The sequence below is a fragment of the Schistocerca cancellata genome, chromosome 2, assembly GCF_023864275.1.
Source record: "Schistocerca cancellata isolate TAMUIC-IGC-003103 chromosome 2, iqSchCanc2.1, whole genome shotgun sequence".
Classification (NCBI taxonomy): domain Eukaryota; kingdom Metazoa; phylum Arthropoda; class Insecta; order Orthoptera; family Acrididae; genus Schistocerca; species Schistocerca cancellata.
In genome coordinates, this window is record NC_064627.1 from 680,163,638 (window position 1) to 680,191,037 (window position 27,400).

At 44.7% G+C, this 27,400-nt stretch overlaps 1 long non-coding RNA gene across 1 annotated transcript; it reads right to left on the reverse strand.

Moving 5' to 3' along the window:
* Positions 1-1,793: 1,793 nt before the first annotated feature.
* On the reverse strand, positions 1,794-27,399 carry LOC126162424 (uncharacterized). Its single transcript, XR_007535072.1, has 2 exons — positions 27,245-27,399; positions 1,794-3,263 (listed from the first exon to the last, which is right to left on the reverse strand). It is a non-coding gene; the product is annotated as an uncharacterized LOC126162424 (long non-coding RNA).
* Between the last annotated feature and the right edge of the window lies 1 nt (position 27,400).

Here is a 27,400-nt window from a genome sequence, read left to right on the forward strand (position 1 = left end):
GGAACTTTGAACAGTGGACGTTACATTTCAGATGTGTTACGACCCGTGGCTCTACCCTTCATTCGATCCCTGCAAAACCCTACATTTCAGCAGGATAATGCACGACCGCATGTTGCGGGTCCTGTACGGGCCTTTCTGGATACAGAAAATGTTCGACTGCTGCCCTGGCCAGCACATTCTCCAGATCTCTCACCAATTGAAAACGTCTGGTCAATAGTGGCCGAGCAACTGGCTCGTCACAATACGCCAGTTACTACTCTTGATGAACTGTGGTATCGTGTTGAAGCTGCATGGGCAGCTGTACCTGTACACGCCATCCAAGCTCTGACTCAATGCCCAGGCGTATCAAGGCCTGAGGTGGTTGTACTGGGTACCGATTTCTCAGGATCTATGTACCCAAATTGCGTGAAAATGTATTCACATGTCAGTTCTAGTATAATATATTTGTGCAATGAATACCCGTTTATCATCTGCATTTCTTCTTGGTGTACCGATTTTAATGGCCAGTAGTGTATGTAGTTTCTATTCTTGGAGTTGTTGTAAAATATCATTTTCATCTGGCGTACCCTGTTTTGGAATAGCTGTTACTTTTTGAGTCACCTTGATACCAGTAGTCTCTACGACAAATAACCGTATGAGGCTGGGTATGACAAACACGAAATATACCTTTATTGAAGCTTTACATGTTTACAGCTTACAAGTGAACAACAACAACGACAACATCAACAAGAAGTGGGCCAGCGCTCCGCCGGCTGCTGCCACCCCCGCAGGCCGGAGGGGGCTGCCCGGGGCTCGGGGCGGCTCCGTGGGCGGCGGGGGCGGCGGGGCGGCGGGCGCGGCCCACGCGGACTGGCTGGCTGGCACTTCCACACTCCACGGCGCTCCACACTGTGGACGGGGCCGCCGCGCTGCGGCCTGTCCGCCCGCACACACTTCAAACACTTGTCATCGTGGAGTCTGGCCGCATACAGAGCCTGACTCACCGACACTGCTGCAGGTATCGAGAGGACACTGAAAATCGCAGATGGAACAGCTGAAGAAAAAGGGGAGGAACACTGCACTTTAAATATTCGCAATAAACAAAAATCACACAAAACGACACAAAAGAAAGTTTCTGTGTGTGAAGTTCTTTCATATGGTGGGGACTTCAGAAAAAAGTAGACATGGCTCTTCACAGGTGCTGCTGTTTGTTCACTTCGTGTGAAACAGACGATATTATAATAACACAGCATCCCAACGCTTAGAGCTGAGTAATGTGTGCGTAGATGCAGAAATGCGGTAGCGTTATGGAGTGTCGACTCCAAGCACACTCCGTTTCAAAACAGTGTTGACACAAATTTGTAAATCAATGTATGCAGTGTACACCGAAAGGTCGCTAGCACTAGTGAGTTTGTTATTAGTTATCCCGGTAACTAAACATTACATACTCTCATCTTTTGCCTTAAATAGTAGTTATGTAGTAAATAGTGTTTATCACGTGCCATTTCGAGTCCTGTGGGAGCTACGAGATCTCTCCACCGTTCTAGAAGTGTAACTTCCTCACTGTCCCTACAGCGCTTTACGTTTCGCACGAATAGTTATTACTTGCGCCTCCAAGTAATGTACCATCTGAAGAGTTATACCACAGAGTGACACTTTACTGACTGGGTAAAAATGTCTTCATTTCCATATCATTCAACTTTATGAGGATTGTGGCTGTGGTGAGATTATTATACTTATGAATAGGGATAGAGGTGAAGATAATGCTTCGCTGTCTTTCGCCGGCAAACAGGAACTGCAGTTTTGTTTCTCATTTTCCGATTCTACCTGTAACCACTCCCACTGGTCATTATGGTCGTCACAAACCCCATCGCCGTACGTCACAATGGAAATGTACATCGTTTAAAAATAATGTAAGAAGTTCGTAATGTCGACTTCTACAGATCCTTATTTAGTTGCAGAGTATTTCATTTTCATTTTTTTTTTAACATTTACCAGTATTTTTCAAAATTAGGTTCTAATAATTTGGCCGACAAGCTACCTTCCTTTAATATTCGTTCATTCAACAGGGTGGAATAGTTTCAGTCGTAATGTCTGGATCAATTTCAGCGATCGAAGATTCGCGAAGTATTTTATTTAAAATACAGTTGTGATCGAATTCTTGAAAGGAAACGTCACCGATTCCAAATTAATAAATGAACGTATTTTTTGGACATTTCAATATAATTTATTCCATCTTTTATGAATTTTTATCCATCCACATCTACTAATACTCAATATCTATGATAAAATCTGGCAGAGCTGTAAAAATTATTTATTTCTAGAAAGGAAACAACAACCCAGTTTCAGGACCTGTGTCCCGTCATCATATGTATATTAAAATGTGAGTCCATAAAGGATGGATCACTGAGGTTGAAATGGGTTAAAACATGGTCAAATAATGCATCCGTGGATCGTGGAATCCAGGGATGCACTATTTTAACACGTTTTAACCTATTTTAACCTTAGTTATGAACCCTTTGTTGGCTCACATTTTAATATACACCTGAAGACGGGATACAGGTCCTGAAACCGGGTTCTTGTTTCCTTTTTAGAAATAAGTGATTTTTACAACTATAGCGGATTCATCATTGATGTCGTGAGAATAACTTCATTTATTCCTGGGAAAGGGATACGATAACTTAAAATTTTTGGTTTTGTTGATGTTAACATATTAAAGTAGTTTGTACGCTGCGTGCTGGAAATTGTAATGATTTCCTTCGATATAGCGATCTCTTCAGATGGAAGAGCGTATTATGACTCGGAAGTGTTTAGTGAACTGTAGCCTTCATCTACTTAATAAGTGGTTACACGATCTGTGTTAGCGGCATTATGCGGGGTAAGAAGAAAGATGAGTGAGATTACAATGAACTGTTAGAATTTCACTTCAGTCTGTCTTGGAGACGGAAAAGCGGCCTGATGGGCGAACTTTTGTTTAAGACTGTTGGTGGGGAAACTGAGACCGCCATTTGTGACAGAGCCTAACGAGGCAGCAACCTCGCAGTGCGTCGCTGGGCTGGTGTGCGGGCGGACAGGCGGCGTGAGGTGTGGCTAAGTGGCGCGAAACGAGCGTCCAGAGCGAACTCGCCGGCGCGCCGGTGAAAGCAGGGTCAGAGCTGGCTGTGTCCCGGAGTAGCGGCCGCAGCGGCTCCAGGTGGGGCGACGTCTGCACGCTGTGGCCGAGGGCGCCGCGGCGACAGCAGGAAACCGTCGCGGGCTGCGCCGGCCGCCACGTCACTCTACAACTGCAAACAAGCAACGCCATCCTCACTGTACGACGAAGGAATTCTTACACATTTTCACTAGCAGTGCTTCACCCAAATTAACCCTTTCGTGGGCAAAATTATTGAGCAGTTTTCTTAAATGAATGGAGAGCAGATAGTAGTTAACAATAAGTGTATTTATCATACAGAATATCAAATTTGCTCCAACTGTGAAAGTGAGGTCACACAACAAAGTGGGAAGTATTCTTCCCACTGCCCTTCCTTGGAGTTAAATGACAAAAACAACTTTTTCAATATATGTCATATTTATTTGATAAATTTACTTCTCTTGTTACAATGATTGTTCACAATTACTTGCCATGAAATTTTCTGAAACATGGTTCTATGCAAAGTGGTATTTGACAATATGTACAAACACAGCGAGTGCTCTTTTCCGCAGCTTTGGTTCTACAGTGACGGCACGTCCAGTAGGTTTCTCATAAAATGGGTCGATGCTCCCCTGCAGCCACATGACGAAAATCTTCAGGTACTTTACCCCTTTTTGCCAGAAAGGTTTTTGTCCACGCCTTTTTTGGGATGAGAAGCCAGCGGTCAGTTGTCTGGCTAGATGGATCCTGTATGTGAGCTGATCATGCTGTCCACTTTCTCTTTTACTTGTTTTCCACAGGGTAAAACTGTTCACTGCAGCAACGTCCACCAGGAAATAAAATATTCTGTGCCAACATTTTACAGAACGTCTGCCAACAGTATACCTTTCTCGTAATTGATCAAACTTATCGACACCACCCATTATTTTGTTGTATTCTGCCACAACTTCAGGACAAGAAATCTAGTACCATCCTTGTTTTTCCTTTTCACTGTGGCTGTTCCTCATGGGTCATGAATTGAGGACAGGAAAGTGACTGGATGGTTACCCATCCATTTTACTGCAGAAATGGCTCCTTTTGTTTCAAAATGGAATTCTCCTCGTTCCAATTTTACGTTTTCCTTCATAAATTTGGGTAAATCAGAAGTATTTACCTTATACTATAGCTTTGAGGAAAAAATCACAAAAGGTCACGCAAACAGCACTGAAAGGCTCCTCTACAGAGCAACACTCAGCTATACAATGCCTCTACGCGAAGGTACAGCAAAAACGGCGGGAACTTCCGATTGGAAGTAGTACCCTATACTGTTCACTAGGTGGTAGCACCGTACAGAGGTGGGAACTGTGAGTCCCACGGGACTAGCAGCGAGTTAATTGTAGTGGGAAGCATGTTTCCCACGGCTCACAAAAGGGTTAAAATTGTACGTTTACTGCTCGCCATTAAAATAGTAACACCATGAAGGCGGAATTCATAAAATGTCAAACTGACCCTGAATGTCTGCTTGCTTAGGTATACAAATCATTAGAATATCAGTGTATCCATGACAGAGGCCTTGCCGCGTTGGATACAATGGTCCTGGGCCAATAACAGAAGTTAAGAAATGTCGGAAGTGGTTATACACTGTAACACTGTAACTCTGTAACACAATCCCCGACTCAGAAGATATAGTTGCTGAACAGTTCAAAGAAAACTTGTGTCTAATTTCAAATAAGTACCCTGCTCACACAGTTATAGTCGGTGGTGACTTTAATCTACCCTCGATATGCTGGAAAAATTATACGTTTAAAGCCGTCGGCAGGCATAAAACGTCATCCGAAATTGTACTGAATGCTCCTGTAATGTGTCAGGCAAATCCAACACCTTCCATGAAAACCCTGACATGATAGCAAATCCGGCAGTATGTCACATAGCTCCGAATAAATCCTGACATTAAATTAACCGAAGTAACACGGTCCACGAGTGAGCAAATGGAATACCACAGACTAACACAAGAACGCCTAAATGCATGTCATACCTTCCCACCGTGAAACAAACGGAGTTCCGAGGGGAGAAACGAGAGCAGAAGCCGAGAGCAGAGCTGTGTAGGCTAGAAGGCCCTACGATAAGGGAGGACAACCACATCGCCAGCTGACCGCCGGGAGGTCCATCCCCCAGCCCATGTTAAAAGATAGAGCTCTCCAGAAGAACAGTATAGACCCTACGATAACACTAAAAGGGCCACACCAGCTGCAAGTTTTAGCGTGAGACTATACGCGTCTCTGTTACATAGCAAACATTAAAAACAATGCCCCACCACGAAAAGTATAACGTTTCTCATTGGACAGACAGAATTTTTGTAGGCGGAGCTTAAGGTTAACATTGAGACGCTGACTGGTCAGTTGAAAACACAGCTGGATAACTTCTTCTTAAACCAACTACGGTAAACTGTAGTAAGGAGAAGTTCGAGGGAGTTGCTACCGAGACGGCGAGGTGCGTGGAGCTGCACCGCCCGCCGCCCCTGACGCTTCCTAACCACCGACAAGGTAATGAACACATGCGATTCCGCATAAGAGCACATAAGGCTTCACTCTAAACTGCAGAAGTCTCATCTGTTATATACCCTTTTTACGTAATACTAGTGTCGATCGTCAATTAAACTTTGTGGTATTCACATTTGCTACTTGGAGTTAAAATCTGAAACGCGATGATTTTTCTGTTATATAATTATTGAGATCCACATCAGCCACTGTAATTTACAACAAGTTAAATAAATAATTAAAGATAATTGAGGGTCACTGTAGACCATTTTTGATAGTTTTCTCTTTTATGAAACTTAATTTAAACCTAGATTATAGATGTGATATGACATAGGTCATCCTTCGATCCATTATAGAACTTGGAAACCCTTTCAGGGAATATTCGTTCACATTTTTGTTGAACGCAGTTGGTTTTTATCATCCTGTATTAAAATATTTCCTTTTATCAATAATGCAATTTATAAACAATGTTTTGTGAGTAGGATAATAATTCCAATGGTAATCTTAACTGGTTTCTCGACGTTGTTTTACCAGCTAACTAAAAATAGGAAAGCCTTGAACCCCTTCCATTAAATTTAGTTAGTATTAAGATTCTTTTACAGGGAGTGCAGTGGAGCTGACGCTGAAATAATTAAGTATTTGATTATATCATCGCTAGTCTCACTGAACTCTTCTGAACTCTATATGTCATTTGTGGTCTGGCGTCTCCTTACCAGCAACAGGTCCCAGGTTCAAACTAGTCAATTCCCTAAAAAACACGCTCAGAGCGTCGTTGCGCAAAAGTGGTAGGGAGACACGACTTAGAACAAACAGACACCACGCAGAATGTTAGACTTCCACAGAAAATTATTTTGAACAATTAGTTCATGAGCCCACTCAAAGCGTAAATGGTTGTGAAAGAATACTTGACCTTTTAGCACCAAATAATCCTGGACAAATAGTGAGTATTGTGACGAATACAGGGATTAGCGACCACAAGGTTCAAATGGTTCAAATGACTCTGAGCTCTATGCGACTTAACTTCTGAGACATCACACACATCCATGCGCGAGGCAGGATTCGAACCTGTGATCGTAGCGGTCTCTCGGTTCCAGACTGTAGCGTTTAGAACCGCACGGCCACTCCGGCCTGCGACCACAAGGCCGTTGCTGCTAGGCTGAATACCCTGCTACCTACAACCATCAAAAAGAAACGCAAAGGATATCTATTTAAAAAATCTGATAAAAATGCTTTTAACGCCTTTTTAAGAGACCGTCTTCACTCCGTCCGATCTTATCATGTAAGTGTGCAAAAGATGTGGAATGTTTTCAAAGAGATAGTATCCGCAGCAACTGAGAGATATGTTCCACATAAGTTAATAAGTGATGGTACTGATCCCCCATGGAACACAAAACGGGTCAGATCTTTGGTGCAGAAGCAACGAAAAAAAGCATGCCAAATTTAAAAGAACGCAAAATCCCCAAGTTTGGCAAAGTTTTTCGGAAGTTCCAAATATGGCGCGAACTTCAATGCGAGATCCTTTTAATGTTTTCCACAACGAAATTCTGTCACGAAATCTGGCAGAAAACCTAAAGAGGTCCTGGTCATACATAAAAGCACACCAGTGGCAAGACACAATACATACCTTCACTGCGCGATAACAACGGCGAAGTCACCGATAGTACCACTAAAGCAGAGTTATTAAACACCGTTTTCCGAAACTCCTTCACCAAAGAAGACGAAGTAAATATTCCTGAATTCCAATCAAGAACAACTGCCAAGATGAGAAACATAGAAGTAGATATCCTCGGTGTAACAAAGCAGCTTAAATCACTTAATAAAGGCAAAGCCTTCGGTCCAGATTGTATGCCAGTCAGGTTCCTCTCAGAGTAAGCAGATAAAATAGCTCCATATTTAGCAATTATATACAACCACTCGCTCACAGAAAAATCCGTACCTAAAGACTGGAAAATTGGTCAAGTCACACCAGTACCCAAAATGGGAAGTAGGAGTAATCCGCTGAATTACAGGCCTATATCACTAACGTTGCTTTGCAGTAGGGTTTTGGAACATATACTGTATTCAAACATTATGAAGTACCTAGAAGAAAACGAGTTATTGACACATGGTCAGCACGGTTTCAGAAAATATCGTTTTTGTGAAACTCAACTAGCTCTTTATACTCATGAATTAGTAAGTGCTGTCGACAGGGGATGTCAAATTGATTCCATATTTTTAGTTTTCCAGAAGGCTTTCAACACCGTTCCTCACAAGCGTCTTCTAACCAAACTGCGTGCCTACGGGTTATCGCCTCAGTTATACGACTGGATTCGTGATTTCCTGTCAGAAAGGTCACAGTTCGTAGTAATAGACGGAAGGTCATAGAATAAAACAGAAGTAATATGCGGCGTTCCCTAAGGAAGTGTTATAGACCCTCTATTGTTCCTGATCTATATAAACGACATAGGAGACAATCTGAGTAGCCGTCTTAGATTGTTTGCAGATGATGCTGTCATTCACCATCTTGTAAAGTCATCAGATGATCTAAACGACTTGCAAAATGATTTAGATAAGATATCTGTGTGGCGCGAAAAGTGGCAATTGACCCTGAATAAGGAAAAGCTCGTTTTGTATTATCGCGAAATAGGGGAGATGGTGTCACAGACATGATACGTGAATTGGAGTGGCAATCATTAAAACAAAGGCGTTTTTCGTTGCGACGGGATCTTCTCCTGAAATTTCAAACACCAGTTTTCTCCTCCGATTGCGAAAACATTCTGTTGGCACCCACCTACACAGGGAGAAATGATCATTACGATAAAATAAGAGAAATCAGGGCTCGCACAGAAAAATGTAAGTGTTCGTTTTTCCAACGTTCCGTTAGAGAGTGGAACGGTAGAGAGACAGCTTGAACGTGGTTCATTGAACCCTCTACCAGGCACTTTATTTTGAATAGCAGAGTAATCACGTAGATGCAGAATGGAAGAGAAAAGCTACTCACCTCGAAGGAATTATCCGAATGGGATATGTGTAGGTGTACCCGTACAGACAAAAAAATTATTGCAGTTTCAGAAAAAATGGATGATTTATTCAAGAGAAAGAGCTTTACAAACAAAGCAACTCATCTATATGTTGGTCCACCTCTGGTCATTACGCAAGCAGTTATTTTGTTTTGCATTGATTGATGGATTTGTTGAATATCCGCTGAAGGATATCTTGCCAAATCCTTTCCAACTGGCGCGTTAGGTCGTCAGAATCCCGACCTATCTGAAGAGCCTTGATGGAGAGATAAGACGACCTTGCTAGACAGGTAGGGTGTGACAACCACGAAAACACGCAGTAGAAACACTCTCCATGTGCGGACAGGCATTATCTTCCTGAAATGTAATCCCAGTAGGGTTTTCCATGAAGGACAACAGAACAGGGGGAAGAATACCGTTGACGTGCCACTGTGCTGTAATGGTGCAGCGGAAGACAGCCAAAGGGATCCTGCAATGAAATGAAATGGCATCCCACACCATCACTCGTGGCTGTCACGCCGCTGGCGGGCGGCAGTCAGGTTGGTATCCCACCACTGTCCTGTGCGTCTCCACACACGTCTTCGGTGGTCATCGGAGCTTAGTCAGAAGCTGGTCTTAGCACCTACGACAATTGTACTCCAGTCAATAAGATTCCAGCCAGAAGACTAATCTCGACATTCCCCAGACAGCGGTGGGATACCAACCTGCCTGTCGCCCAGCATACTGCCCGACAACAAGGGTTGATGACCTGGAGTTCCATCTCATTTCATAGAAGGACCCGTCTGGTTGTCATCTGCGACTTCCTTACAGCACAACGGTACATCGACCATATTCTATGCCCTGTTTTGTACCATTTGTGGCAAGCCATCAGGGATTGCGTTTCAGCAAGACAATATCCGCCCTGACGAGGCGAGAGTTTCTACAGCTTATCTTCGTGCTTGCCAAACTGTGCCTTGGCCAGAAATGTCGACAGATCTCTCCCCAAATGACCACGTTAGGAGCATTATGGGCAGGGACCTTCGACAACCTCGGCATTTTGACGATCTAACGCGCCAGTTGAACAGAATGTGGCGTGATATCCCTAAAATTGTTTTCATTTGTTTGTCTGTACATATGCATGACATCGACTAATTTTCGTACTTTCGTACCATTCGAATAACTCCTCCGTGGTGCGGCGCTTTTTGTTTTGGCTTACAGGGTATTTGTATGGGTGACCGTTGTAATGCATACGTGCATTCCCTTCACTTGTTTAGGCCATGTATTACCCACATTTATGCGATCGGGAACGCTCAGTAGCAACGAAGCTACATATACGTCTAACAATTATGCGTCAGCAAGGAGCATTAATGATAATATCATAGGAGGCAATGTTGTACAAACAACCTTAGTAGGGACAAGATCCGACTATTCGGGAGTAGGATCCTACAATTTGAGACAGTGTTCCGAGACAAACTTCCGTCACAATGTCCACAAACGTGACGTCCGATCCACCTAGCAACAGCGATCTGGACGCCCATTGACTGAAAGTTTGGATATATGTAGGAGACGAGCGAAGTGTCCTTATTGGCTGAAAGGTGGGGTCTCTCTTGCCCGTCGGGAAGACAGGGCGAGTTAGTAGTTTGGCGCCACTCAAAACGCACGGTCGAGTAACCGGGAGCGGCTCCAGAAGAACCGTCGCGAGTAAATATTCCAGCTGTTAAACATGAGATATAAAGTGAAGGTTAGTTGTCAGTGAACGCCACGTGTCGTTCACGAGTATGCAAAGTGAGAAATATGTGAATGGGTTGTAAAGGGTTGAAAAACGGCGTAGCCAAGAGCCACCATATTGGAAATTCTGTGAAGCGTTTTTCAAAGTATTCCTTATTAATACGAGTATAGCACAAAAAGTTTTTAACATTTAACAACTAGCATCCCCACCCACGCCACTTCAGCAGGATCACAACCTACATGGAACCTGGCGCCTGAGCGCTAATACTGTGCGACGAGGGACTACTGAAGCAGCAAGACACCAGGTTAGTGATACAGCGACGACTGAAGTACTTCCTTCTCGCTACAATGCCACAGAGGGCATTGTACGGTCTGGGAAAGCTGTGTACCGTTTGCTCAGGGACACTCAAGTCTCTGAAGTGGCGTCCCGTTCAAAGAGTTGCACCAAGCTGCTGAGCCATACATTATTATTATTATTATTATTATTATTAGCAGAACAGACCAAAGTAAGTGAGACTAACGTCATTTACATGAGTATATAAGGAAAGATTAGGCAGCGGACTTCTGATTTACAAATGTCATTTGCAAGCTGTTTATTTGTGAATAGGTAGCGGTATGTGTCGTGTAAGAATGAGGGTCAGAATTCCATTCTGGCAAGGTGGCTCCCTTTGACGCTGGGACAGAGATGACTTTTCTGGAGACTAGAAATCTACTCTGTAGGAATCAGCATGGGTTTCGAAAAAGACGGTCAGGTGAAACCCAGCTCGCGCTATTCGTCCACGAGACCCAGAAGGCCATAGACACGGGTTCACTGGTATTTATTTACTACGCCTTGCGCACGATTAGGTCTTCATCAGATAAAGATGAAGTTAATGCCAGCGGCATGCGTTACATTAAAATTAATAACGGCGTATGTCACACTGAAAGGACATGCGACGTTCGCATCACGCACGCATTTGGTATTAATTTCAACATTATCTTATGAAGCCCTACCTGTGCGAAACGTGTAATAAATAAATTACAAATCTGCAATCTACGACTGTTGTAGGTCAGTTTCTCAGACTGCATTTGTCATTGTCACAGAGGACCAGCACAGGGCTTTACGACGTGAGATGTCATCGGGTGCACAAAATTGACAGTTCTGGTTTGTATAGTCGATAAATTAGACATTGGTTATTACATTTATGATCTATTCAGGATAGTAATTGTATTCTGAGATCTGACGACGTTATCTTCCAACATGATAACGTAAGACCTCGTGTTGCCCCTGCTGTTGTCATCTACTTTGATAAAGAGGACGGCTGATTATTGCCCTGGACAGTACGTTCTTCAAAGCTTTTAAATATTTCCAAGGTCAAGGAAAAATTTAAGTCTGGGGACCTGGGAGACCACAGTTTTTGTTGTCGAAATACTATTGGCCAATACTTAGGTATCTACACTCACGCTCATAAATTAAGGATAATGCTGATACATGGTGAAACAACGCTCTGGTGGGCGGGTTGCGGGTTTGAATCACCTTGGAGTATGACCATGCAGTGCATTTGACCTGGGGTCGTCGCACGGTGGCGTTGGCAGCAGTCCACATACGCAGTTGGTGCATGTCAGAGCACGGTGCAGCGAGTAAGTATGCAGACGTTTCCAGATGTGCTAATGGTGACTGTGTGTTAAAAATGGCCCAAAGAACACATATTGATGACGTTATGAGGGGTAGAATACTAGGGCGACTGGAGGCTGGTCAAACACAGCAGGTCGTAGCACGGGGCCTCCGTGTGGCACAAAGTGTGATCTCAAGATTATGACAACGATTCCAGCAGACAGGAAACGTGTCCAGGCGATACAGTACGGGACGTCCACAGTGTACACCACAAGAAGACCGATATCTCACCATCAGTTCCCACAGACGGCCATGGAGTATTGCAAGGTGCCTTGCTCGGGACCTTATTGAAGCCGCTGGAACAGTTGTCTCCAGACGCACAGTCCACAGTCGACTGAACAGACATGGTTTATTCTCCCTGAGACCTGCAAGGTGCATTATACTGACCGCCTGGTCACAGGAGAGCTGGTAAAGCCTAGTGTCAAGAACACAGTACATGGTCATTGGAACGTTGGTCCCATGTTCACGGACGAGTCCAGGTATAGTCTGAACAGTGATTTTTTATCTGGCGTGAATCAGGAACCGGATACCAACCCCTTAATGACGTTGAAAAGGACCTGTATGGAGGTCGTGGGGTGGGATTATGATTGGCGCACATACACCCTTGCATGTCTTTGACAGAGGAACTGTTACAGGTCAAGTGTATCGGGACGTCACTTTGCACCAGTATGTCCGCCTTTTCAGGGGTGCAGTGGGTCCCACCTTCCTCCTGATGGATGATAACGCTCGGTCCCACCGAGCTGCCATCATGGAGGAGTACCTTGAAACAGAAGATATCAGGCGAATGGAGTGGCCTGCCTGTTCTCCAGACCTAAACCCCATCGAGCACGTCTGGGATGCTCTCGGTCGACGTATCGCTGCACGTCTTCAAACCCCTACGGCACTTCAGGATCTCCGACAGGCACTGGTGCAAGAATGGGAGGCTATACCCCAGCAGCTGCTCGACCACTTGATCCAGAGAATGCCAACCCGTTGTGCGTCCTGTGCACGTGTGCATGGTGATCATATCTCATATTGATGTCGTGGTACATGCGCAGGAAACAGTGGCGTTTTGTAGCACATGTGTTTCGGGATGGTTTTCTCAACTTACCACCAATACTGTGGACAGATCTGTGTCGTGTGAGTTCCCTATGTGCCTATACTATTAGCACCCGTTTTGTATAGTGCCACATTCTGCAATTACCCTTAATTTATGTTCATGAGTGTAGATAAATAATGAAACGAAACGAGTGGAGTTCGCCATGTCGAATGGTATGGTTGCTTTCTCCACCTCCAGAAAGTAATTTTTTAACAGAGTGTCGCAGTGAAGTCATGAGAGGAGGGACGGCGCGGACGCGTGATTTTCATGAGCACTGCAGTGGCGACCTGGCGGCCAGGAGAGTCGGCGGAGTCGTCAGTCAGCAGCAGCGACTGGAATCAGCAAATCTTCCGGAGGCCGGAGCCGCTGCTGCGGTGGACGCCGGGGTCAAGCCTGCTGCGCGTCCGTGTCCATACGGCAGGGTGAGCCCGAAGGTGTTGGAGTCAGTCAGCCATTGCACGGATGGCATGCTCGCGTAAACCGTCGCCAGCATACAGGTCAGCAAAGTTGCAGTGCGAAGATCTATAGTAGGCGCTGGATCAAGCGCGCCTGTCGGGAGAGAGGCCAAAGACAGACTCACAAGCAACATGCCACCAACGGCCTCTCGACAGCAAGTATTTAGATTTCAGCCGCTGACCGGAGGTTCAAATGGCTCTGACCACTATGGGACTTAACTTCTGAGGTCATCAGTCCCCTAGAACTTAGAACTACTTAAAGCCTGCCGGGGTGGTCGAGCGGTTCTAGCGCTACAGTCTGGAACCGCGCGACCGCTACGGTCGCAGGTTAGAATCCTGCCTCGGGCATGGATGTGTGTGATGTCCTTAGATTAGTTAGGTTTAACTAGTTCTAAGTTCTAGGGGACTGATGACCTCAGCAGTTAAGTCCCATAGCACTCAGAGCCATTTTGAACTACTTAAACCTAACTAACCTAAGGACATCACACACATCCATGCCCGAGGCAGGAGTCGAACCTGCGACCGTAGCGGTCGCGTGGTTCCAGACTGTAGCGCCTAGAACCGCTCGACCACTCCGGCCGGCGCTGACCGGAGGGGCCCGGTCACTAGCTCAGCTATAGCGCAGTCACTAGCTCAGTGACTATCACTGACTCATTCTAGTTTGGCGTCTGTCATTCATTCGCAGAGTGGGCTTAGGCTGCGACAGCACACAGCTTCAGATTATAGCAACTACCGATATTGTCTGCAAGAAGACAATGATTGAAGAGCTTTTACCAAAACACATGGACAGTATTAAAGTTAAGTAAAAACTTATAGTTCATATAAATAAAGAATGTGTTAATCCACGAGTGCATCTGTGCTGTGGAAAGAAGATACCGGCCACCCATATTAACACTATGCCGTCTCGTCACACCACAGTGGTGTCGTGCGCTAAATAGCGGTCAACGGCCGGCGACACCACAGTGGTGTCGTGAGCATAGTATCGCGCAGTGGCCGGCGACAGCACTTCAAAAAAATGGTTCAAATGGCTCTGAGCACTATGGGACGTAACATCTGTGGTCATCAGTCCCCTAGAACTTAGAACTACTTAAACCTAACTAACCTAAGGACATCACACACATCCATGCCCGAAGCAGGATTCGAACCTGCGACCGTAGCAGTCGCGCGGTTCCGGACTGCGCGCCTAGAACCGCTAGACCACCGCGGCCGGCGACAGCTCTTCACTATCTTTTGCATTCTGTTGGTGTTTTGTTTAGGTAACAATAAGTTACACACGTGAACAAGTACGTGCTCTTTCATCATGCCAGAACGATAGAGATGAATGCGCGGACGTATTGTCTGACGTTTCGGACGACTTGGCCGAGTGGGAAGAAGACACTGAATATAATAAAAATGAAAGTGAAGCAGAATTGTCTGAAGATAGTGAAATACGTCGAAGAAGAATTCGGCGAACGCTACGGTTGCCAACTGATTCGGATGAATCAGAAGAAGGTGACAGTGCACAGCGGCCACACTTTAATTTACCGAGGACTAAATTTGAAGGATCTCCCGGTCCAAACATATTTCCCAAAGACACACAAAGCGCCGAGAATATCGTAGAATTGGTTATTGGGAACGATCTATTTGAATATATTAGCAACGAAACCAACAAGTACTACAGTCAAAGTTGCAATAGAAGGAAACTGGATAACAAAATGCTAAATTTGTCAACGTTACGGGACCCAAACTTAGAAAATTGTTTGGGCTTTTGTCCTTATTGGAACTGAAAAAAAAAACAAGGATCGATGATTATTGGTCAACGAATCCGTTACTGGGCACACCGAGATTTCGCAAAACGGTATCCCACAATCGATTCAGACAAATACCATTTTGACATTTTTCCGATAACAACAATAAACCGGATAATGCCGACCGCCTTTTCAAAGTGCAGTTCGTAATTGATTATTTTTCCAAAAAGTTTAAAGAAACCTTTCATTCAAGTCAAAACATCTCAAATGATGAAGGAATGATACCGTGGCGTGGACGGTTAAATTTACAATCCGTTGAAAATTACGAAACATGGCATACTAATTAGGATGCTGTCTGATTCGAGAACGGGATACATTTCCTCATTCAAGATATACAGCGGCGCTGGAGAGCCTTTAGCAAAAACAGTGATGGAACTATTGACACATTCTTATGGGAAGTGTCATCACCTCTACATGGATAATTATTGTAACAGTGCAGAACTTGCAGAGAGGTTACTTGAAAAGAAAATTCGAGTTTGTGGAACGATACGGCAAAATATAGGATTACCGGAAAAATTAAAGCGCGCAAAAGTCAATGTGATTGAAGCTTGTCGTCAACGGAAAGGTGAAGTACTCGCACAGGCGTGGAGAGCTTCGAAAACTAAAACGGTACGAGTGAAATACATAATATTACTTTGACTGACACTCAAAGAAAACGTAGAAAAACCAATTACACAACAAAAAAGCTAAAAGTGTATTACACTACAACAACTACATAAAAGTAGTGGATCGGGCTGACCAATAATTGAGTTATTACCTTATATACAGAAAAACCATAAAATGGAGAAAAAAAGGTTTGGCTATACGTCTTTAATTGCGCATTATTTAATGCGTTCCGTACATGGGAATATTTCAATACAGATCACAAGAGTCTCCTATTTCACGATTTTTTACTGAAAGTGCCTGATTCGTGGATAAAGACCATGTACCTGCTTCTGAGCAAAACTTGCGGATTCCCACTACGTCGCGTACGTCTCATCATGATCCGGTTGACAGACTTTCCGGTCACATAAAGCAACACCAGCAAATATTTATTTCCGAAACGAATAAACGAAAATGTGGGAACTGCCATGTATGTTCCAAAAACAAAAAAAGGAGACAACAAACTCAATGTGCAAGTCTTGTGCAGTTGCCTTACATCTTGGAGACTGTTTTTTTGCATGTCATACGAAAGAGAAATACTAAGTACCAAAGACAATGCAAATAAACAAATTTTGTATTTATTTACGTATGTATATCTTCGAAATTTTATGAAAGTCGGGGAACAGGGTTGTGAACTTATCAGAACTAACGACGAGATTAGTAAAACTTAACAATTTATAACCTCCCGATAATGTCAAGAACGGCCGGCGACAAGCCAAATAATCCGAAATAGCGCTGCCGAGACGAGCGGACGGCAAAGTTTTAACATCCTCTCCCTTGCTTCTACGGTACAAGATCCTACAGTGCCAAACGAGGATGCTACAGTGGCGATGAGGAAACTAAAGATAGGAACGAGCAAGTTCCGGGCACAGGTGTAGATTACGGCCTGCAGAATCTGATGTGTTATGGTCCTGTTAGGTGGTCGTCACTACGGTCTGTGCAGGGAATCGCTACTGTGTGGACACAATAGCGTGTTTGAGCAGTGGTGTATTTTTTCCGACCGGAAGGCCAGCAATCGCAGTGGAAACGGAGAAAGATGTATTGACACGTGTTGGTCGTTTTGTAGTTGGTATATTGCACTGTGTGTTATGCACGAGATGCATTGTGTGCGTTTGCTAGTCGCATTTTCTGCGCGGGTAACCTCGGCCGGAAGACTTTGCTTGTAGTGTGACAAGTTGTGGTTGTTTATCGATTACATGCAGGTGTGCGGGCGTGTGCGTTAAGCGCAAGAGCTGTTCTACTTGGTAACGACATGTTGTGAGCATGATTAATTTTGTTAGTCCTAAAGTGTTTTGTTTCAACTGCGCCATGAGCATTAATGCTTAAAATTGATATTGTTACTTTTTATGCGAATAATCAGTTGTTTGTATTTTGCATAAGAATATATCAAGAGACATCCATAGCCAGTTTGGTAGAGCGATTTATATGGCTTATTGTGGTAGCTGTCAGGTGACGATGGCTGTAATAGACCCATGCGTAGTTGTTTGTTGTGATCCTAGTATATTTTAAGAGCTATTTTTCCTATTTTATGTCTTACTGATGAAGTTGTCTCAGGTATTGTTACTGGTTAAGACCGAGGAACAAGAACTGTTAATAATAATGTTGCAGCCCGGTTGTGTCTGTTATACAGGGTGTTACAAAAAGTTACGGCCAAACTTTCAGGAAACATTCCTCACACACAAAGAAAGAAAATACACTCCTGGAAATTGAAATAAGAACACCGTGAATTCATTGTCCCAGGAAGGGGAAACTTTATTGACACATTCCTGGGGTCAGATACATCACATGATCACACTGACAGAACCACAGGCACATAGACACAGGCAACAGAGCATGCACAATGTCGGCACTAGTACAGTGTATATCCACCTTTCGCAGCAATGCAGGCTGCTATTCTCCCATGGAGACGATCGTAGAGATGCTGGATGTAGTCCTGTGGAACGGCTTGCCATGCCATTTCCACCTGGCGCCTCAGTTGGACCAGCGTTCGTGCTGGACGTGCAGACCGCGTGAGACGACGCTTCATCCAGTCCCAAACATGCTCAATGGGGGACAGATCCGGAGATCTTGCTGGCCAGGGTAGTTGACTTACACCTTCTAGAGCACGTTGGGTGGCACGGGATACATGCGGACGTGCATTGTCCTGTTGGAACAGCAAGTTCCCTTGCCGGTCTAGGAATGGTAGAATGATGGGTTCGATGACGGTTTGGATGTACCGTGCACTATTCAGTGTCCCCTCGACGATCACCAGTGGTGTACGGCCAGTGTAGGAGATCGCTCCCCACACCATGATGCCGGGTGTTGGCCCTGTGTGCCTCGGTCGTATGCAGTCCTGATTGTGGCGCTCACCTGCACGGCGCCAAACAAGCATACGACCATCATTGGCACCAAGGCAGAAGCGGCTCTCATCGCTGAAGACGACACGTGTCCATTCGTCCCTCCATTCACGCCTGTCGCGACACCACTGGAGGCGGGCTGCACGATGTTGGGGCGTGAGCGGAAGACGGCCTAACGGTGTGCGGGACCGTAGCCCAGTTTCATGGAGACGGTTGCGAATGGTCCTCGCCTATACCCCAGGAGCAACAGTGTCCCTAATTTGCTGGGAAGTGGCGGTGCGGTCCCCTACGGCACTGCGTAGGATCCTACGGTCTTGGCGTGCATCCGTGCGTCGCTGCGGTCCGGTCCCAGGTCGACGGGCACGTGCACCATCAGCCGACCATTGTCGACAACATCGATGTACTGTGGAGACCTCACGCCCCACGTGTTGAGCAATTCGGCGGTACGTCCACCCGGCCTCCCGCATGCCCACTATACGCCCTCGCTCAAAGTCCGCCAACTGCACATACGGTTCACGTCCACGCTGTCGCGGCATGCTACCAGTGTTAAAGACTGCGATGGAGCTCCGTATGCCACGGCAAACTGGCTGACACTGACGGCGGCGGTGCACAAATGCTGCGCATCTAGCGCCATTCGACGGCCAACACCGCGGTTCCTGGTGTGTCCGCTGTGCCGTGCGTGTGATCATTGCTTGTACAGCCCTCTCGCAGTGTCCGGAGCAAGTATGGTGTGTCTGACACACCGGTGTCAATGTGTTCTTTTTTCCATTTCCAGGAGTGTATGTTATGTGGACATGTGTCCGGAAACGCTTACTTTCCATGTCAGAGCTCATTTTATTACTTCTCTTCAAATCACATTAATCATGGAATGAAAACACACAGCAACAGAACGTACCAGCGTGACTTCAAACACTTTGTTACAGGAAATGTTCAAAATGTCCTCCGTTAGCGAGGATACATGCATCCACCCTCCGTCGCATGGAATCCCTGATGCGCTGATGCAGCCCTGGAGAATGGCGTATTGTATCACAGCCGTCCACAATACAAGCACGAAGAGTCTCTACATTTGGTACCGGGGTTGCGTAGACAAGAGCTTTCAAATGCCCCCATGAATGAAAGTCAAGAGGGTTGAGGTCAGGAGAGCGTGGAGGCCATGGAATTGGTCTGCCTCTACCAATCCATCGGTCAAATGGTTCAAATGGCTCTGAGCACTATGGGACTCAATTGCTGAGGTCATTAGTCCCCTAGAACTTAGAACTAGTTAAACCTAACTAACCTAAGGACCTCACACACATCCATGCCCGAGGCAGGATTCGAACCTGCGACCGCAGCGGTCTCGCGGTTCCAGACTGCAGCGCCAGAACCGCGCGGCCACTTCGGCCGGCAATCCATCGGTCACCGAATCTGTTGTTGAGAAGCTTACGAACACTTCGACTGAAATGTGCAGGAGCTCCATCGTGCATGAACCTCATGTTGTGTCGTACTTGTAAAGGCACATGTTCTAGCAGCACAGGTAGAGTATCCCGTATGAAATTATGATAAAGTGCTCCATTGAGCATCTGAACTAAAATGAACTCTAACATGTAAATTAAGCGTTTCCGGACACATGTCCACATAACGTCTTTTCTTTATTTGTGTGTGAGGAATGTTTCCTGAAAGCTTGGCCGTACCTTTTTGTGACACCCTGTATTTAATCCTCTGAATTAGCCGATTTCTGCGTATTGATAGTGTGGGGACAATATTTAAATATCTATGCGGGCCACTGAAATATTTAGTTTCATTGAAACTTGTATTTTATACTGTGGGAAGTAATTTCATGTCCGATTCCCGAATTGCAACAGTCGCATGTCTGTACTTGTGCATACGTCGTGTCGGTGAACATACTGGTTTCCGGAGCCCGACTTCCTAGCCCCTTTCGTTTGTACCTGTAATAGTCAAACAGCGTATATGCTGTAGAGGCTGCACTACCAAACTAGACTCCGTTAGAACAGGCCTCGGAAGGCGCAACGGTACCGACCGACCGCCGTGTCATCCTCAACCGACAGGCGTAAGTGAATGCGGATATGGAGGGCCAGCCGTTGTCGGTTTTCGTGACCGGAGCCGCTACTTCTCAGTCAAGTGGCTCCTCAATTAGCCTCACAAGGAGTGCATCCCCCTTGCCAACAGCGCTCGGCAGACCCGAACGGTCACCCATCCAAGTGCTAGCCGAACCCGACAGCACTTAACTTCGGTGATCTGACGGGAATTGATATTAACACTGCAGCAAGGCCGATAACATTCCGTGTAGGGAGAAGGTCTAAAAATCTAGTTATTTGTCATCTTTCCTGTTGTTGCAGCTTTAATGGCCAGAAATGTATTATTAATTCGTGCTATACATTCAGGATTTGTATGTCACGTGCAAGGATAGAATGGAACAGCAGTTTTATGTTTTATATTTATATTTAAAACAAAATTTGCTGACTACATGCGATTAATCAAACAATAAATTCACAGGTACTGCGTTAAACTGTATTTTAAATGTCTTCAAAAATATTTTTGTGAATATTGTCTGGAACATTTTTAAGCACATGACCTGTCATTGTTTCAGTGTGAAAGATAATATTGGCAAATAAAAACCCGCGTGAAGCGGTAGACGAAATGCTTGTAATGAAGATCATTTTACACGGGAGATAGTGCATCCATGTGGACAGAGCCAAAGCGATTTGTTTTGCAGTGAGCCTTACGCGTCAGTTCACGCGAGAGGCACAGAGCCAGTCCTCGGTTCACTGTAACAGTTATTGCAACTTGTCAAGCGATACGCCGCTAGAACCGTGTACTTCACTATGGTTTCGGTACATGTTTTTAAATCAACACATCTTTCTTTCTATTGTCGGCAACTGATTGGTAGATTGCAGTATGGTAAAGGTCTTCTTTATTTTCTCACGGTAGCAAAAATTGTGTTAGATGTAGATATTTTCATTGCTGAAGTGAAGAGCAGGCCGATACTTTACTAGTGTTACGTAACATAGATTTTGACATCTTGTCTCCACAGGAGAAGTGAACCGCAGGAGAACAAAGCCACGTAACCACTCTCCATCCATTCACAGACAGAGGAAATGCTGCGCACGCTCTCAACGTTACCATCGGCGCGCTCCAAACATCGAAAACACTGTGGGTCATTTGCCAGTTCTGCGCCACTGATAAACTTGATTTCACTATGTTGTAAACAGATGCAGTACTTATATAGCTACAAAATTCGAAAAGAAAATTTCACGAAACTAGGCTATTTGTTAATTTACTTTTTTATATCTATAGAAAATAATCTCTTATGATGACGTTTTTATAACAGAAAAATTATTTTGTACCCAATTCAGAGTGGCCACCACCATTTGTTTCACTTTTGTATGTTTCTTCAGATTTATGTCCCCTCCTTTCAGTAATGTACGGAGAATGTTACTGGGATGCGGTATACACTCAAATTATTAGCATCTGATCTAAATCTCTTGTGAAGCCATGGAAAACTTTTAAATTTAAGAGAGAATTACTTATTAGATGGTAGCCAGTCCTTCTTTTTCATATTTAATGTTTCTTCATGATGACATCACTTGCAGCAACCACAAGTACTTCCTACAACTACCTGCCGAAAGGGGGCAGTTCAGCTCGCATATGATTTGTAAACCACAGTGGGCGGTAACTCTTGGTTCGTGTGCCGAAGAGCAGCTCACTGAAGCCGCCCCGCTCGGTGCAGCCAGGTGCACGACTTCCCGTATCAAAAGGGCCTAAGTGATCAACTGTCAGTCGGCTTATGCTGCCGGTGTGGCATCCCTACGTTCAAGTGACTGGCTTATTACTTTGGCTGCCTGATAGTACAAAGCAGTAGGATTGCACTAATTAATTGGTGCGCACGAAGAAGGGGTGTAGATCTAGGCCATGATCTTCACGTCTGTGTAGATATGAAGCGGCTCTGACTGTATTGGTTTACCGTCGAGTTGTAACAGCCTGAGACGCGGCAGTGACATGTCTGTCCACTGTGGACACTCATTGCATTCCTCGTCAATAAATTAACCCGCGCAAAAATGCTTCTACCGGAGAGCAAAAATGCGAATATGTTCCTGTTTATGTAAAAGACTCTGACTGAAAAGTGTGGTTCAAGCTGTCTCATTCTACCTCCCTCAGCACCTTTAAAATCTTTCCCAAAAATTCTACCATACGAACATATCTGTGCTCTTTTTAACTCCCGCAAACACACCTGACGGTAACTCGCTCACACCCACTGTTCCATCTCTGTAAGTCACTCATCCCCATACACCCTTACTTGCCCTTTCTCACTCTCATTCAGCCCTACTCATTGCCATTATCTGTTTATGTCTCTGTGCCACTGTCTCCTGCCTTACAGCCATAATTTAGTTTGTTCGGGCCTACTACTACGACTACTTCTATACTGACACCTCCCACTGTCACTGCCTCCCTATTGCTCTCTCTTATTGCTACTACCTATTCATTCCTTCCCACAGACGCTGTCACTTCTTTCTGACACTGTCTCTCTCTTCCTCGTTGTCAATGTCGAAGACTCTGCCTCTCATCACTGGCTCTCACCACCTTCCACAACCTCCCTGCTTCCTTCATTCTTTTCCAGATACTATTCTGTCATTGTCGGCTACGTCCCACTACAAGATCGTGCATCCGTTTCACTCACACTACCATTGTCTTCTTTGCTCTTTCTATTTCACAACCACTGTATACTCTCTTCCAATATTTATTACGTTTCCATTTGTTTCCCCCTGGCACTGTGTCTCTCTCAGCATAAAAAAGCTCGAATATGTTAGCGTGCGAAAATTTTTGGGAAAATTTTTAAAAGTGTTAAGGAAGGTAGAAAGAGGCAGCTAGATTTCTACTTTTCAGTCAGTCCTTTAAACGGAATTATATGAAAAGAACTTTATGGATCAGTAAAATTTTAAAGTTTACTTATGTGAAACAGAAGTACTTCAGAATTAATTTTATAACCAGACCGGACTTGAAGTGTACAAAAATTTTTCATGTTGTTCAGTACTACAACATGGGATTCCAAAAAACCTTCTGATGATAACATACACACTTTACAGCTTATTTCACCATGCTACGTCACTTTATAAACACCGGATTGTACGTGCGCATTTTACGTGTACTACTTGGCTAACTTCAAACCTCTGCGTTTCAGTAGTGGATAAATCGATCACGAAAATTTTCAAGCTTGCTCGAGATCCAGATCTTAGGAATACGGTGCACTGATAAGTGGTTGTAAATAGACAAGATGAGTTGCTGACGCAACTACTTAGATCTGAAGATGATCCATAGCGATCAAAACATTTAATCTAATTGAAAATATGCAAATGTGATGGAACAATGAATGTGAATTATCTTAATCTTAGGAATACATCACAAAAATTTCAGCCGTTTGCTGTGCGTAGCCGACTTGGAATCTGCGGCTCGGTTTTGGTAGACCAAGAATCAAGTTTTTTCGGTTTTCTCTGGAACCGCCCATGAACACTATGGTTCCTCCACAACGTCCCTCAAGATACACTGTAGATCAAATCTAGTGAAAAAGAACCGACCGATTTACTCCGTTGGCGTAAAGTGGAAGAAGTGTGTAATATTCGAAGTTTGACCCTGCAGTGTAGAATAGTTACAGTAAGACGATCCTTCCGTAGGGTCTACAAGAGGCTATCCAAAACGCTTGGCTCTGTCTTTCTGTCACCAATTGAATCCGAGGTATGAGACCTTATTCTATCCGCAAATCGTTCTACGGTTTCCATATTTCTCTTAGTTATTACCCCTAAGTATTCCCTATCGTGTCTGGCAGTATTTAGTTTCGCATATCTCTGAATTAACCCCTCTATAAATTATTTGATGGTTGTGGCTCCATTAAGAGCTTCTGTGTATCCTACATAAGTTTTAGCTTCGCCTATTACTCTCAGTTTGTAACACTCAATAATCCGTTATCAAACCCACTTTCCATCGGAGCCAGATTTCCAAGGACTCGTACAAAGGTCTTCACTACCTCAGTTGACTTACCAGAAAAAGGAGCAATTAAACTTTCGACTGACAAAACTACACCCCAATGTGACGATTCTGTTTCAACCAACGTACCCAGTTCTCTATCATCACCTGCTAATTGTGCTACCTTTTCTGATAATGTGTGGACTGCTTCCAGCTCTTACACACCTTGTGTCTCTGGTTCTGTCGAAGTTTTGTCCTCGACAACACTCGTTTTGAGAACTAACATTCACAAGAAAAGAAAATAAGCAACATGAATAAGCAACTTAATCCTTACACCTAACTACGAGCCATCTCGACTCCCGGCGTTGCCTAGCCATATACTGCTAACGATTACATGTGTATCATTTTACTGGAACTGATTCAGTACATGGCGCTGAGTGGTTCTTAAGATTACACTGTGCTCATCTAACAGGCGCTAACCAATTGCGCCTTGAATTACCTCTAAAACTAGAAACATTCACTGGTTATCTATTCACAGTGAAATATAATTCACAAATTACCCGTCTGTCAAACCTTTTCTCTACGGCAAAAATACAATTAAAATTTTTTGGACTCCCCTTCTGTAGGCTGTAGGTTCAGACGTTGCTCTAAGAAGGCGGCGTCAAGGATCTGACACCAATATTTTATGACCCATGAATTGTACCCATGGAGAGTGAAATGAGACATTAGGACGATAGTAGATTTGTTTAATTAACTTCCTTATTCCAGCCCTTGGCCGTAGTACATCAGAAACAGCTTAATGGAAGCATTCAATTGCCTCTCATGCGAAACAGTAGACATCTGGCATTGCTGACAACCCAAAGAGCGAGGCCGAGTGTGACATCACTCGAATGCCACTGTCAGTGACGTCTCCAGCTGCAACTTGATGACAGTGCGGCAGTGCAACTGACGATATCACGAAAGTGACCATGACCTCCTTCTAGCGAGCAAACAGCTCTCTGCTCCGTTGGCAGTTGCTCTCATAAAACAGGGCAGGATGCCGCATCCCATGGTCGAACAGCAGACCCCGTACTGCATTCCGGAATGTCGCTCTGGGTGTTATAGACTCGTAGTGTAGGCTATGGTACTGACGCCGAGAATATGTTAGTACTCGAGTGGCTGAGTGTTTATACGCTCCAAACCATGTTCGTTTAGGTCTTCGTTCTGGCGTACTTTTTGACAGAATATGCTCAATACGGTACAACAGAAACTGGACATTAGATGACTGCAAGCGTCTGGTTGTGTCCAGGTGAGTAACGATTTCATGCCTTTTCAAATAATGCAAGATGTCAAATGCACTGACTGTACAATGAGGCGTTTAATGACAGTCGTGTGGAGCGTTTAGATCAGCAAGAAGTGGCTCTGTGATGTTTTGGGGATTCTTTCCTAACATGAGTTAGCTACCGTGGTTATTTGAATATTCTCGGTGGCCAACAGATGGCGTTTCTTCTACTTCTTCGTTATGAGTTTGCTACGGGCTCTCCCGTCATTCAGGATGACAACAGGTTCGCACACAGGGGTGCACGCTTATGTTCTTGGTCTTCGCACCTCGACTAGTTCACTAGATCATCCGATCTTAATGACATTGATAACGTCTGGGACTATTTGGAATAACAGATGGGACGTAACATCATCATTCCAGCAATTTACCAGTTCTACGAAATCTTCTCATAACTGACTGACTACAGCCTGAACGTACCTGAGAAATTCGTGGAGTCTCTTCCTCGCTGAATGAGGACATTATTAATTTATTTCTTTATAAGGTTCCATGTGGCCATGCGAGGCAAAGTTACTCGGTCATTGAACTCGTAACAGCATTAAACTGAATGTTGATTACGAAATTTATGAAAAAATTGATAAAACATGACAAAACAGTAGGTATGTCAGCAAATTAAACATTAAACAGTAACGTTTTGAACTACTGCGAGGAAGTCTTGCTCAGAGAAAAAGGACAGCGCCTCAAGTAAACCTTCTAACTTCCATGTAAATAGCTGGGACTTTTTTCCGGTTCTACTCGAACCCTACTGAATATGAAACTTCCTCAATAGTGCGCACCATTCTGTATAATGCTTAAGAACGTGTTCACTGAGTGAATGTAGCAATTTCTTCCGAAGATAATCGACTTTACTGACTGACCACCCTGTGACACTAAAATTCCTCTTTTACAAGAGCTTCGTGATAGGAAACGATTTGTTTGCAGTTTTGTGTAATCTGTTGTCTGAAAGAAGCGTAGTGATATTGTCTACCTTAGTAGCTACATCATTTGTTTCACACTGCACCTCGTTAACACACCTAGCAATAACTCTTGCATCATCTACGAAGAGAAAAACTGTTGAATCATCTGTCATCATTGTTACATATCAAGAAAAGCGTCGGACCCTATACAGAGTAATTTGGCGCCTTCAACTTTACGTGATCCCTCTCACAGTTTAACCTCTTCCCTCTTTGTTGACACTACGGTATCATCTTCTGTCTCCTACTTTACAGATATGAAGGGAAACATTGTTGGTCTTTTTCCATAATGTCATAACCGTCTCTAACGTCCTCGTTGCCGATGAAACGTCAACCCCTAATCTTCCTTTCGTCGTACCTAATGCCATATTTCAGCTGACCCAAAAGGCTAGAAGCGACGGTAGACGGTACTAGTGTGGTGACACATCGTGGTGACCAATCTGTCCATGTGCTTATTTTGCCCCGCGCCTCTTGTGATTTAGAGGAGCCAAGGAAGACACAACTAAGGAACCTGAACGCCGCTCCCTTTGGGTACGAGTCGAGTGACTGAACCACTGCGCCACTAATTTAGTGCCAAGTATGCGGAATTAGGTGGAAGGAGTTGGGTTGCTAAGTTTCAGACAATGAGCTGAGTGTCTAACAGAGGCCACGTGTGTGGAGGTACGTGGAAGGAGCTGGACTGCTAAGCTGCAGAGAAAGGGTTGGGTGTGTACCAGAGGTGAGGGGCGCACCCACCTGGTGGGAGCTCAGAGCAGGTCGTCGGTGGAGGCGTCGGCGCGCGTGGTCTTGGTGCCGTTGGCGGTGTGCGCGTGCAGCGGTCGCAGCTGCGCGTCGCCGCCGTTGGCGCCCGCCCCCGCGGCCGCGCCGTCCGCCCTCGGCCGCTGTCCCACG